The 14,909-nt window shown below is 34.2% G+C and overlaps 1 protein-coding gene across 11 annotated transcripts in view; it reads right to left on the reverse strand.

Moving 5' to 3' along the window:
• Positions 1 to 14,909, reverse strand: part of SLX4IP (SLX4 interacting protein) — a 324,925-nt gene that overhangs the window by 133,752 nt on the left and 176,264 nt on the right. The window lies entirely within an intron of this gene.

The following is a 14,909-nucleotide window of genomic DNA, read 5'->3' on the forward strand; positions in this document are numbered from 1 at the left end:
TGTCTCTTCATATCTTTAACTATTTATCAATAAAGAATGACTCCTATTTTTATAAATTTAACCATTTCCTGAATATGTTGGAAATGACACTTTTTTTTAGTTTTTTGCAAGGCAATGGGGTTCAGTGGCTTGCCCAAGGCCACACAGCTAGGTAATTATGAAGTGTCTGAGGCCAGATTTGAACTCAGGTACTCCTGACTCCAGGGCCAGTGCTCTATCCACTGCACCACCTAGCCACCCTGGAAACGAGACTTTTAACAGAAAAAATTGCTACAAAGATATTCCTCCTATTACTTGTTTTCCTTTTAATTTTAGTTACATTGGTTATGTCTGTGGGAAGAGATTTTTATTTTCCATTTTATCTTGAGATTTTGTCTTTGTGTTCTATATATGTGTGTAAATTCTTCCTCAACCATTGATCTTAAATGTAAATATTTTCTTGCTCTTCTAGTTTGTTTATGCTGCCATCTTTCATATTGTCAAGTTATCTTGAGTAAATGTTGGTCTGTATTTCATTTCTACACCTTCTTTTTCATATAAATATTTTATTTGTTTTCCAATTATATACAATAGTAGTTTCAATCATTTTTTGCAGGTTTTTAATTTTACAATTTTCCCCTTTCCCCCTCCCCCTCCCTCCAAAAGAAGGCAGTCTGGTGTTGAAAGAACATTCTTAAGGAAGAAAGAATATATTAGAGATAGCAAAATTATATAATACATAAAACAACTTTTTAAAAATTGAAGATAATAGTCTTTGGTCAAACTACATAATTCTTTGTCTGGATACAGATGCTATTCTCCTTCACAGATTCCCTAAAATTGTCCCTTATTATTGCACTGATGGAGTGAGCAAGTCCATCAGGTTAAATATCTCCCCAAGTTGCTATTAGGGTATACAGTGTTCCTCTGGTTCTGCTCATCTCACCCACCATCAATTCATGCAAGTTTTTCCAAGCTTCTCTGAAATCTCATCCCTCATGATTTCTAATAGAACAATACGGTTCCATGACATACATATACCACAGTTTGTTAAGCCATTCCCCAATTGAAGGATATTCACTTAATTTCCAACTGTTTGTCACCACAAAAGGCTGCTATAAATATTTTTGCAGAAGTGATGGTTTTTACCCTTTTTCATAATCTCTTCAGGGTATAGACTCAGTAGTGGTTTGCTGGATCAAAAGTATGTACATTTTTGTTGCTCTTTGGGCATAATTCCAAATTGCTCTCCAGAAAGGTTGGATGAGTTCACAACTCCACCAACATTTCTATCCCTTCTTGATCACTTCCCCTCCCCCATTATTTCCTGTAAGCTTCTTGATCTTTTATTCTTCCAGATCAATTCTGTCATAATTTTTCTAATTCTATAAACCAGAGTTAGTAATTCTTTGGTAGTTTAATCAGAATAGTATTGAATAAATAAATTAATTTGGATAGAATCATCATTTTTATTATGTTAACTCAACATACACATCATCAATTAATAGTTCTAAAATTACTTAGTTCTGCCAGTATTTGTGTAAAGAAGGTTTTATAATTGTATTCATATAGTGACTGTGTATCTTGGCAGGGAGATTCTTAAGTGTTTTGTTAATTATTTTAGTGACTTTAAATGGAATTTCTCTTTATATCTCTTCCTGCTAGATTTGTCTAGCTAGGTCCATATTCTCTTCTTGCTGTAGTAGTTCCAGATGTTTGTTCAGTCCTTTCTCTAGATGGTTTAACATGGTACTCTTTTGGCTTCACCATATCCTTAGTACTCCCTGACCATTCCTATGATGACCCGGGCTAGAAACTGATTCACTATGATTTTTTCTTGGATTTAAAAAATTTCAACAAGAAGTTTATTTTTTATTTTATTTTTTTTTAGATTTTTGCAAGGCAATGGGGTTAAGTGGCTTGGCCAAGGCCACACAGCTAGGCAATTACCAAGTGTCTGAGGCTGGATTTGAACCCAGGTACTCCTGACTCCAGGGGCGGTGCTCTATCCCCTGCACCACCTAGCCGCCCCAAGAAGTTTATTTTTACAAGAAAATATTTAACTTGAAGGGACATCTATTTAGGATTAACTTCTTTATAGTAATTCCATGTATGAAAAAAAAAACTATATTATCCTTTGTTTTACAATGATAAAAGAAAAAAGTGTGAAATTATTCCATCAAGCAAGGATTGTTTGGTTATGTGTGTGTGTGTGTGTGTGTGTGTGTGTGTGTGTGTGTGTGTATGTTTTATTAAATAGACAGAACAAAATAACTTACTGGAATATAAAGAAAAAAAGTTGAAAGAGCAAGCCACTAATAGAAAAAAGGGATATTTTCACAGAACCAGTTTTTTCCTCTTCCCATCTTTGTTTGATGTTGATCAAAATATTCTATCAGCCATTTAGTTTAAAAAATATGCATTATGCCTGTGCTTAATTACTTAATGTACAATTAAAGGAATGGAGGAAGGAAATCAAAGAAGAGAGAAAACTGCATTTTTCAGTATAGTCAGTGGATGAATCAAATCTTCATTTTCTAATTGTGAATTTATTGTTTTCCTTGGAAATACAATTCTGGAGTAGAGTTGCAGATTCACTTTTTAGAAAATATCTCCTACTGGAATACATCGATTTTATCTTCATCTTTTATTTCCAACTTTGCAGATGTGTCTGTTTCATTGATTTGTTGCCCATCAAATCAGAATCAGATCTGCCTCATTAACAAATCCTGTCATAACAATAGGCTTTCATTAGTTTACTAAGTAGTGTGTGCCTTAAATGATTATTTTTCTGTCTTGTTTTCAGTCTTTTTAAAAAAAATTTTTTTAGTTTTTTTGCAAGGCAATGGGGTTAAGTGACTTGCCCAAGGTCACACAGCTAGGTAATTATGTCTGAGGTTACATTTGAACTCAGGTCCTGCTGACTGCAGGGCTGGTGCTCTATCCACTGTGCCACCTAGCTGCCCCTTGTTTTCAGCCTTGACTCCTTCCTTCAGCTTTTCACTGGTCATGGGAAGTCTGGGGTTTGGGATGGGATGCCTCCTTAGCTGCCACTTCATGAAAAAGATACCAGGACAGTATGCTCCAAGGGAACAGAGGTGGGGGATGAGGAAGAAGCAGTAGTGGAAGCAGCAGGAGGAGGAAGATGATGATGGCGATAGTGAGGAAGAGGAGGAGAAAAAAGAGGAGGAGGGCCAGGAAGACTGAATTTCTTAGTAAGGACCCAGTCTTTCTAGTTACTGGGGACAGTCTCATTATACTGCTTCTGCCTATGTTGTCCTCCTTGTTGGTCTCTCCCATGGGTTCATCTCTGCAAATGATTCCTATATCTGAGGATCTAAACTTAATCTATTCCCTGAATTCCAGTGTTATACTGCCTACTGCTTTTTTTGGACATTTAGAAAGGATGTCCCAACTAGAATTAAGATGTCCAGGTATGAGACAGTGACTATACCAGGGTAGTCACTATTATTGGAGACATGAAGGATTGCTTCATTTTTGAATTTGTATCCCTAGCATCTAGTGTCTGTCACATAGTACCAAGTAATTAATGTTTGTCCTTCATTTTTGTACTTAATGAATGAATGAGAAATCATTTATTAATGTTTTCTATGCCCCAAACACTGCTAACCATTATATATATATATATATATATATATATATTATATATCAATAAATAAGGCAATTTATGCACTCGGAAAAGTCACATTCTAATGGAAAGAGACAACAAACATTTTGGTACAGGTCAGCTGGAAAGGTTCAGGGATTTCCTGGGTGATGGTGATACATCTTGAATATTTTCATAGATAACATCTTCTCATTTGCACTACTGGATGGTGCCAAGGTCTCTGGCAGTAAGAACTTTTTTTCTGGACTTTCAGTAACTGTGACTGCTAAAGGGAGAAATTGTGGCACTGACAGAGGCTCCTGAAGTCTAATCTTGGCAAGAATTACCCCTTCTGGTTGTGAACTGATGCAATCATTTTGGAGAACAATATGGAACTATGTCCAAAGAGCAATAAAACTGATCATACTTTTTGGTCCAGCAATTCCAATTCTAGGTCCATATCCAGAAGAAATCATAAAAAAAATGGGAAAAGTCCCACATGTTCCAAAATATTCATAGCAGCTCTTTTTATAGTGGCAAAGAATTTGAAACTAAGGGAATGTCCATTGATTGGAGAATGGCTAAACAAGTTTTGATAATATGAATGTTATAGAATGCTACTGTTCTCTAAGATACCATGAATGGTCAGACTATAGAGAAGTATGGAACAAATTGCAGGAAATGATGCTGAGTGAAGGGAGCAGAACCAAGAGAACAATGTACACATTAACAATAACATTGTGAGTTGATCAACCTTGATAGATGCAGCTCCTCTCAGGAGTTCAGAGAGGTAGGACAACCCTAGGAGACCTGCTATGGACAATACTTGCTCCATCCAGAGGAAGAAAAACAAACAAACAAAAAACTCCTATAGAATCTGAATGAACACTATATCCACTTTTTAAAAATTTCTCTTATGTATTTCTTTCCTATCTCATGATTTTCTTTCTTTACTCTTAATCCTAATTCCTCATACATAAAATGACTAATTTATAAACATGTTAAATACAAATATGTCAGATGAATATTGTACAAACATATTTGCTTGATATTCTTGATATCCTTCCTTCAGTTGAATTATGTTTTGAGCTTTTTTCTAGTGCTATAAAGTAATTCTTTGGTACTTTGCTCTATCATTGAATAAATAAATAAATTTGGGTATTATGTTTATTTTTATTATGTTAGCTTGGCCTATTCATGAGCAAAGGATATTTCTTCAATTATTTAGATCTATCTTTATTTACAAAAAAGGTTTTTGCAACTGTGTGTCATATAATTCTTGTGCAAATATTGGCAGAGTCTCCCACATATTTTATATTTTTTATAGTGATTTGAAAAGGAATTTCTCTATCTCTTCCAGATGGATTATGCTGCTATACTGAAATATAAAAAAAACAGATGATATACAGAAATGCAAATAATTTATGTGGGTTTTATTTTATATCTCAAAAGTTTACTGAAGTAGTTGTTTTAATTACTTTTTTAATAGCTGACTTTAGCACAGTCGAAGTAAACCATCATATCAACTGCAAAAAAGTAATAGTTTTATTTCCTCATTTCCTTTCTTTTTTTAGGTTTTTGCAAGGCAAATGGGGTTAAGTGGCTTGCCCAAGGCCACACAGCTAGGTAATTATTAAATGTCTGAGACCGGATTTGAACCCAGGTACTCCTGACTCCAGGGCCGGTGCTTTATCCACTGCGCCACCTAGCCGCCCCCCCCATTTCTTAAATAAGAAAACAAATTCCTTAAAATCCAAATTTCTTCAATTTCTTCATTTATTGCTAATACTAACATTTCTAGTACAATATTCAGTGGTAATAGTGACAATGGATATTCTAGCTATACTCCTGATGTCATTGTAAAGACTTCTATTGTTTTTCAGTCATTTCAGTCACATCTGATTCTGTGTTATCCTGTTTAGGTTTTCTTAGCAAAGATACTGGAATGATTTGGTATTTCCTTCTCCAGTTCATTTTACAGAAGGAGAACTTAGTTAAAGAGCTGGTTAAATGATTTGTCCAGAGTACATAGTTTGTTAGTGTCTGAGGCCAGATTCAAACTCAAGAAGAAAAGTTTTCCTAACTCCAGGCCTGGCACCTATCTACTGTGCCAGCTGGCTGCTGGAAAGATTTCTAGTTTATCACCATTACAGATTATGCCTAGTCCCACTTTTAGATAAATATTACTTAGTTGTTTTTCCTTTAACATGTGCACCATTATTTGAACTGGTCTTAAAGCCAATATGCAGGTAAAACTCCTCCCCTCTTCCAAATACTGGTACCCACCTCAAAAAACTTGTGGGGAGGCTGTAAAATCTTCATTCACATCTATGTTGGGGCCAGAGAGAAATTTTAGGAAGCCATCCATTAAGTTTAACAAACAAATGAACAAAAAGTTCATTTTTTTAAAGGATCACATTAATTTACATGTAGAGCAACACTAGTATTTTTCCTCTCTTCCTCTCCCCTTCTGGAATTTTTGTTAAGTAACTTCTTTGCTCTAATTTTCAAAGCAGGATAGCCTTCATAAAGGCAAGTAACTTTGTAACAATTCATTATACAATTATTTGTAATGATGTATTTAAAAAAATAAAAAAGAACAAATGAACAATAAGTATCCTGAATATATATGGATGTTTGCTTCCAACATACTTAGATTGTTCATCATCTTCAGAGTTGCAGTTTTTAAATCCTGAGTCAAGCACCAAAAAACCAAAACAAAACAAATAAAATTATGCCAATCTCATGGCCTTTTGTCAAAAACAACAAAACAAAAAAAAAAACCACCACACCAATCCCCCCCCCAAAAAGTCCATTTAAAAGCATTTGCAATGGACATTGGAAGACCCAGATTCATTATACTCCTGCCTGCTGCTCTATATCTGCTGGAAGGTGGAAAGAGACACCAGGATGGAGCCTCCAATCCAGAAGAGTATGTGTGCTCATGTGGGGCAATGATCTTGAGTTTCACTGTGCTAGGAGCTAGAGCTGTAATCTCCTTTTGCAATTTGTCAGCAATGCTTGGGAACACAGTGGTACCATCAGACAAAAGAGTATTGGCATACATATCCTTATGAATGTCCACATCACACGTCATGATGGAGTTGAAGTAGTTTGTAGATTCTACAGGATTCTATACCTAAGAAAGATAGTTAGGAGAGAGCTTCTGGGTACTGGAACCCCTCATTGCCAATGGTGATAACTTGCCCAGCAGGGAGCTCACAGCTGTTTCCTAGAGAGGAGCTAGAGGCAGCATAGATGAGCACAGGCTAGGTTACACCATCACCAGAGTCCATCACAATACCAAGGCATACAGGGGATAGCACAGTCTGGATGGCAGCATCAATGGCTGGAGTTTTAAAGGCCTGAGACATAATCTGAGTCATCTTTTCTCTATTGATTTTGGGGTTCAGGGGAGCTTCTATGAATGGCACAGGGTGCTCTTCAAGGGCCATATGAAGCTCATTGTAGAAATGATGCCAAATCTTCATGTCATCCCAGTTGGTGACAATACCATGTTCAATGGGGTACTTCAGAGTCAGAATACATCTCTTGCTCTGGGTTTCATACCCTATGTAGTTGTCTTTCTGGCCCATACCCACCATCAAACCTGGATGTCTGGCCAACAATGGAAGGGAAAATGGCCCAAGGGGCATCGTCTCCTGCAAAGCCAGCTTTACCCATCAGAGCCACTGTCAACAATAAGAGCAGCAATGTCATTATCCATGGTGAACTTTCAAATTGCAAATTTAAACCCTTAAGATATAGAAAGTGATGCTGCAACTCTGAAGGCAGGGTATGAGGCACATGCACTCACGGTGGAAGAGCTCACAGCTCACAGCTCTTCCAGGCTTCCCTGAATTTCCAACCCTCCGAGTTTCTAATAGAACAATAGTGTTTCATGATATATGTGTGTGTGTGTGTGTGTGTGTGTGTGTGTGTGTGTGTGTGTGTGTGTATCTCAGTTTGTTAAGTCATTCCCCAATAGAAAGACATTCACTTAATTTCCAATTCTTTGCCACCCCAAACAGGGCTGCTATAAATATTTTTGTACAAGTGATGTTTTTACTCCTTTTCAAAGCATATGCACATTTTTGTTGCTCTTTGGACATAATTCCAAATTGCTCTACAAAAAGCCTGGATGAGTTCATAGCTCCACCAACAATGTATTGGTGTCCCAGATTTCCCACAATCCTTCCAACATTGATCATTGTCCTTTCTGGTCATATTGGCCAGTCTGAGAGGTATAAGGTGATATCTCAGAGATGCTTTAATTTGCATTTCTCTAATAAGTAATGATTTGGAACAATTTTTCATATGACTATGGATTGCTTTGGTTTCCTCATCTGTAAATTGCCTTTGCATATCCTTTGACCATTTTTCAATTGGGGAATGGCTTGGTTTTTTGAAAATTTGACTCAGTTCTCTGTATATTTTAGAAATGAGTCCTTTGTCATTAATACTAGTTGCAAAAATTGTTTCCCAATTTACTGCATTTCTTTTGATCTTGGTTACAGTGATTTTGTCTGTACAAAAGCTTTTTAATTTAATGTAATCAAAATTATCTAATTTGTTTTTAATGATGTTTTCCATCTCTTCCTTAGTCATAAACTATTTCCCTTTCCATAGATCTAACAGGTAAACTACTCCTTGACCTTCTATATTACTTATAATATTATTTTTATGTCTGAATCCTATATCCATTTGGATCTTATCTTGGTATAGGGTGTGAGGTATTGGCCTAATCTAAGTTTCTTCCATACTAACTTCCAATTTTCCCAACAGTTTTTATTTAAGAGAGAGTTTTTATCCCAAATAGCAGATTACTAAAATCATTTCACATCTAGTTTATTCCATTGATCCACAAATCTATTTCTTAGCCAATACCAGGAAGTTTTGATGACTGATGCTTTATAATATAATTTTAAATCTGCTAAGGCTATGCCACCTTCTTTCGTACTTTTTTTTCATTGAATCCCTGGAGATTCTTGACTCTTTATTTCTCCATATGAATTTACTTCTTATCTTTTAAAGCAAAAATCCCTATGTTTTCAAGTATTTTTAAAAGAAATGAGTACTGTATTTTATTAAAAGCTCTTTCTGCATCTATTAGTATAATTACATGTTTTTGTTACTTGTTACTGATATAATCAATTATTAATATTTATTCCTTATGCTATAATCCCTGTATTCCTGATAAGAATCCCAATTGATCAAAATGAATAATCTTCGTAATATGTTGTTGTAGTTTTGCAGCTAGTATCCTATTTAAATTCTTGTATCCACATTCATTAATGAAATTGGACTATAATTTTCTTTCTGTTTTTGCTCTTCCTGGTTCAGGTAACAGTATTTGTTTCAAAAGAGGAGTTTGCAGGTTTCCATCTTTGTTTATTATTTCAAATAATTATTTAATATGTGAAATAAAGTTTATCTTTAAATATCTGATTATAAGTTCAATTAGTCCTAATGCTTTCTGCTTAGGAAGATCCTGCTCAATTTTTTTTCTAAAATAGATTTGGTTGTTTCTCAAATAAATTTACTTTCTGTTGATCTAGGCAATTTATATATTTATAAATATTCCCTCACTTCACTTAAATTATTAAATTTATTGGCATATAATTGCGCAAAAAATTCTAAGGGCCTTGACTTCATTTAAAATACTGGTGATTGGTTTTCTTCTTTCACTCTTTTAAAATTATATTCAATGTTCTATCTATTTTATTGATTTTTTCCATAAGAAATAACTCCTACTTTTATTTATTCATTCAACTATTTTTATACTCAATTTTATTAATTTCACAATTAATTTTTGAGATTTTCAATTTGGTATTTATTTGAGGATTTAAAATTTTTCTTGTTTTTTAATTGCATAGTCAATTCAATAGTCTTCCATAATTTAGTGATATAATCATTTAGAGATATTAATGTTCTTCTGAATACTATTTTTGCATTACTTTTTCCCATAAGTATTGATATATTGCCTCATTATTGTCTTTCTCTTTAATAAAATTGTTTCTTTATTTTGTTCTTTAATCCATTCATTCTTTAAGATTAGGTTGTTTAGTCTTCAATTAGTTTTTAATCTGTGTTTCAGATTTGTTTTGTATTGTGAATTGAAAATGATGCTTTTAATATTTCTGCTTTTCTCATATTTAAGTGTAAAGTTTTTATGGCCTCATAAGTTGTCAATTTTTGTAAAGATACCAAGTATGGCTTAGAAAAGGTATATTCCTTTCTATTCTCATTCAATTCTTTTCAGATATTTATCATATCTAGCCTATCTAAAAATCTATTCATCTCCTTAATGCCTTTCTTATTTATTTATTGTTTTTGGTTAGTTTATCTAACTCTGAGATGGGAAGGTTAAAGTCAGTCTACTATTACAGTATGACTTTTTCCACCTGTAATTCATTTATTTCTTTAAAAAATTTAGATACTATAGCATTTGGCACATATAAGTTTAGTAAGTATATTTCTTCATTTTCTATGGTACCTTTTATCATAATGTAGTTTACCTATTTATCTAGTTTTATTAAATCTATTTTAGCTTTGACTTTGTCTGAAATCAGGATTGCTATTCCTGCTTTTTTTTTAAACCTCAGCTGAGGCATAATAAATTCTTCTCCAGTCATTTATTTTAACTGTGTAGCTCTCATTTTATAATGTTTCTAGTAAATAACATATTAATTGGATTTTGATTAGTTCATTCTGCTAGTTGTTTTTGTTTTATGGGTAAGTTTATCCCATCCACATTCAAAGTTATAATTACCAGCTGTGTATTATTCTCTACCCTATTTTTTAAATCTCCAGATGCTACTCTTTGGAAAGGAAAGACAAAACTCATTTTTCTTCTCTATTATCCATCTCACACTTTCTTTTTATCCTGTCATTCTCACAAGTCTGATTTACTTCTAACCACTAGATTTTTAATCCATACCCTTTTCAAAAATCCCTACCTTATCCTCTCCCCTTCCATTTCCATTCCTTAATCTAACTATCTAATAATCACTCCCTTATCCTCCTAGCTCCCTTTACCATCTGAATATATATGGTGTTGTCCATAGCTGGTCTAATAGCATTGTCCTAGCTCTGAACTGCTGAGAGGAGCCGAATCCATAAAAGTTGATCAACTCGTAATACTGATAAAATGTACAGTGTTCTCTTAATTCTGCTCCCTTCACTCAGCATCAGTTTGTATTTCTTTCAATGTTTCTCTAGAGTTTGATCATTCACAGTTTCTTAAAGAACAATAGTACTCCATAATATTCACATGCCATAATTTGTTTAGCCATTTTCCCAATTCATTGGCATCCCCTCAATTTCCAATTCTTTGGCACTAAAAAACGAGTTGCTACAAATATTTTGGATAAAAAGTGAGACTTTTCCCATTTTTTTATAATTTCTTCTGAATATATGCCTACTAGAGCCTGGGTCAAAGGGTATGATCAGTTTTATTGTTCTTTGGGCATGGTTACATATTGCACTCCAGAATGGATGAATTAGGTCACAACTCCACCAACAGTACATTCATGTCCCAGTCTTTCCACAGCCTCTCAAACTTTCATCATTTTCCCCTTTTGTAATCTTAGCTAATCTGATTGGTGTGATGTGGGACCTCATAGTTGTTTTAATTTGCATTTCTCTAATCAGTAATGATTTGGAGCATTTTTTCATATAATAAAAATAGCTTTAATTTTTTCATTTGTTTGTTCATATCTTTTGACCATTTATCAGTTGAGGAATGACTTGTAACCTTATAAATTTGATTTAATTCTCTCTATATATTTTAGAAAGGAGATTTTTATCAGAAACATTAGCTGTGAAAATTGTTTCCCAGTTTTTTGTTTTCCTTCTAATCTTGGCAGAATTGGTTTTATTAGTGGAAAATCTTTTAATTTAATATAATCAAAATCATTCATTTTGTTTTTTATAATGTACTTTATTTCTTGATTGGTCATAAATTTATGCCCTTTCCATCTTACAGATAAGAGTATTTCTTGTGGCAGCTAGGGAGCGCAGTGGACAGAGCACCAGCCATGGAGTCAGGAGTACCTGAGGTCAGGTCCAGTCTCTGACACTTAATAATTACCTAGCTGTGTAACCTTGGGCAAGCCACTTAACCCCATTGCCTTGCAAAAAAAAAAAAAAAAAAAAAAAGTATTTCTTGATCTTTTTTATTGGTCTAAATCCTGCACCCATTTTGACTTTAGTTTGATATAGGGTGTGATATATAGGTCTATGCCTTGTTTGTGCCATATCATTTTCCAGTTTCCCAAGTTTTTGTCAAGGAGTGAGTTCTTATCCCAGAAGCTAATGTTTTTGGATTTGTCATTTGTCATAGCCATTTGCTACTGTTTCTTTTATATGTATCCTAATCCACTGGTCCATTTTTCTATTTATTAACCTGTATTAGGCAGTCTTCTGCTAATCTCAGTATTTGTATGTTTGTAAATGTCATATATTTTATTCAGGCTGTAAAATATATTGGCATACAGTCGGGCAAACAAAATAGCTCCAAATTATCTCTTTCATTTACTCCTCATTGGTGAAGAGTTCACCCTTTTCATTGCTGATATTGGTAATTTGGTATTCTTTCTTTTTTTAAATCAGATTAACCAAAGGTTTTTCTATTTTATTGTCTTTTTTCACAAAACCAATTCTTAGTTTTATTTATTAGATCAATGGTTTTTCTTGCTTTCAATTTTATTAATCACTTCTTTGATTTTCAGAATTTCTAATTTGATATTTATTTTGGGATAGTTAATTTGTTCTTTTTCTAGTTTATTTTAGTTGCATACTGAATTCATTGATCTCTTTCTCTATTTTATTCATACAAGCATTTAGAGATATAAAATTTCTCCTAAAAACTGCTTTGGCTGTATCCCATAAATTTTGGTATTGTTATCATTTTCTTTGATAAAATGAATGAATGATTTCTACAATTTGTTGTTTGATCCAACCTTTTTTTTTTTTTTTTAGATTTTGCCAAGGCAAATGGGGTTAAGTGGCTTGCCCAAGGCCACACAGCTAGGTAATTATTAAGTGTCTGAGACTGGATTTGAACCCAGTTACTCCTGACTCCAGGGCTGGTGCTTTATCCACTGTGCCACCTAGCCGCCTCCAATCACTCTTTAAAATTAAGTTATTTAATTTCCAATTAATATTTGGTTTATCTTTCCTTAGCCCTTTATTCCATGTAATTTTTATTGTATCATGATCTGAAAAATATGCATTTATTATTTCTTCCTTTCTGCATTTGATTGTAAGGTTTTTTATTCTTAGGACATGGTCAATTTTGGTATGGGTATCACGTACTACAAAGGAAAAGGTATATTCTTTTCTATCCCCATTCAGTTTTCACCATGGGTCTATTATATCTGTTTCCTAAGATGTTCTTCACCTTCCTAACTTCCTTCTTGTTTATTTTGTCATAGATTTATTTAATTCTGAGAGACAGAAGTTAAGGTCCCCCATTATTAAAATTTTACTGTCTATGTCTCCTTTTAATTCATTCAGTTTCTCCTCTAAGCATAGGGATGCTATACCACTAGGTGTATATATGTTTAATAATGATATAACTTCAGTTCATATGGTGCCGTCTTAAGATGATGTAGTTTCCTTCCTTATCTCTTTTAATGAGATCTATTTTTGCTTTTGCCTTGTCTGAGATCAGTATTGCTATCCCAGATTTTTTATTTCTGCTGAAACATAATATATTTTGCTCCAGTATTTTACCTTTAGCCTTTGTATATCTCTCTGCTTCAAGTATGTTTCTTGTAAATAACATATTGTAGAATTTTGTTTTTAATTCATTCTGTTTCCATTTTATGGGAGAGTTCATCCCATTTACATTGTATTTCCTTCCATGCTTTCTCTGTTTATACTTTTCCCTTTCTCCTTATTGCTCCTCACCAATATTTTGTTCCCTTTCCCCTTTAACTTTTTAAAAATTTTAACTTAAACTTTACTTTCATTTTTACATTTGCCTTCCATTTTATCAATCCCTTATCCTCTTTACCTTTCCTCTCCTAGTTCCCTAAAGGATAGAATAGATTTTTTAAACCCAATTGGAAATGTATGTTATTCCTTATTTGGACCAAATCTATTGAGTAGATTTACTCATTGTTCATACTTTCCCTTTCCCTCTGCTATAATAGGTCTTTGTGGTTCCTCACCTGGCATTATTTATTCATTAATGCCTAGCTTCCTCACCTGGGGTTATTTATCCACTAATGCCTAGTCCTTCTTTTTATGTTTTTATTGTACTATCTTGTACTTACAAGCCCTTTGTCAAAATATACTCCTTTTATCTGTCCTGATAGAAGTACTACTCTTAAAGGTTGATTGCTTGCTTGATTGATAAGCAGCTTTGCTTCAGAGTCACTATGTTGTCTCTCCCTCTTCTGTCTCATTAGAAATATACTTCTCAAGTAATGAATCACATCAAATTATAATCCCTTTATAACTTACCCCTTTTTCAAGTTTCCTCCATGGACCCACAGTCCTCCTGAGCCAAAGCATCATGCAAAGCCAAATAATTTCATGAGCCAGTTCTACTCTCCCCCCACCCCAGCCCACTCCTTCCAATTAAAACCAAAGTGTCAATTAGAGTAAAATCTCTTCATGATGTTTTTATGTCCAGTTCCCATATGTATACTCTCTACCTCCTTCTCTATAGTACCACAATCATAGCCCTTCTCCCAAACAAAGTAAACAGGCTCGCTCTCTCTCTCTCTCTCTCTCTCTCTCTCTCTCTCTCTCTCTCTCTGTCTGTCTCTCTCTGTCTCTCTGTCTTTGTCTCTCTCTTTCTCTCTCTGTCCATTTAGTACCCCAACCACGGTACTAAAAACCCTCATTAACTAGAGTGTGGATTATTACTTCCCAATGTTTTCATGACCAACCCTTCTAATCATACTCCTATTCTCTGCCCCTATTGTACTACAACCCTCTTTAAAGTACACCCTGAAGGTCTCTCTTAAGAACTTTAGAACTGATTATAAGGCAGGAGAAACACTGGCACAAGACAGATCAGCCTAGGATACCCTCATCAGAGAAAGAGCTGAGCTCTATGAACAAGGCAGAATTAAAATAACTCGAAGAAAACATGAGATATACAAGTTTAAATACCCAGATGTCCACCTGCACTATTTGTGTATGACCTGCAGTAGAGCATTCTGAGTTCATATTGGTGTAATCAGTTACAGTTGGACACACTGTAATTTGTCTCAAACATAGTGTCATCATTTTGGTTTTCTTCAATAATGAAGGAGAAGAACCAACCATATCCAAATCCTCCAAGTACAATCCCTTCAACTATATT

This window comes from Macrotis lagotis, chromosome 1 (assembly GCF_037893015.1).
Source record: "Macrotis lagotis isolate mMagLag1 chromosome 1, bilby.v1.9.chrom.fasta, whole genome shotgun sequence".
Lineage (NCBI taxonomy): Eukaryota > Metazoa > Chordata > Mammalia > Peramelemorphia > Peramelidae > Macrotis > Macrotis lagotis.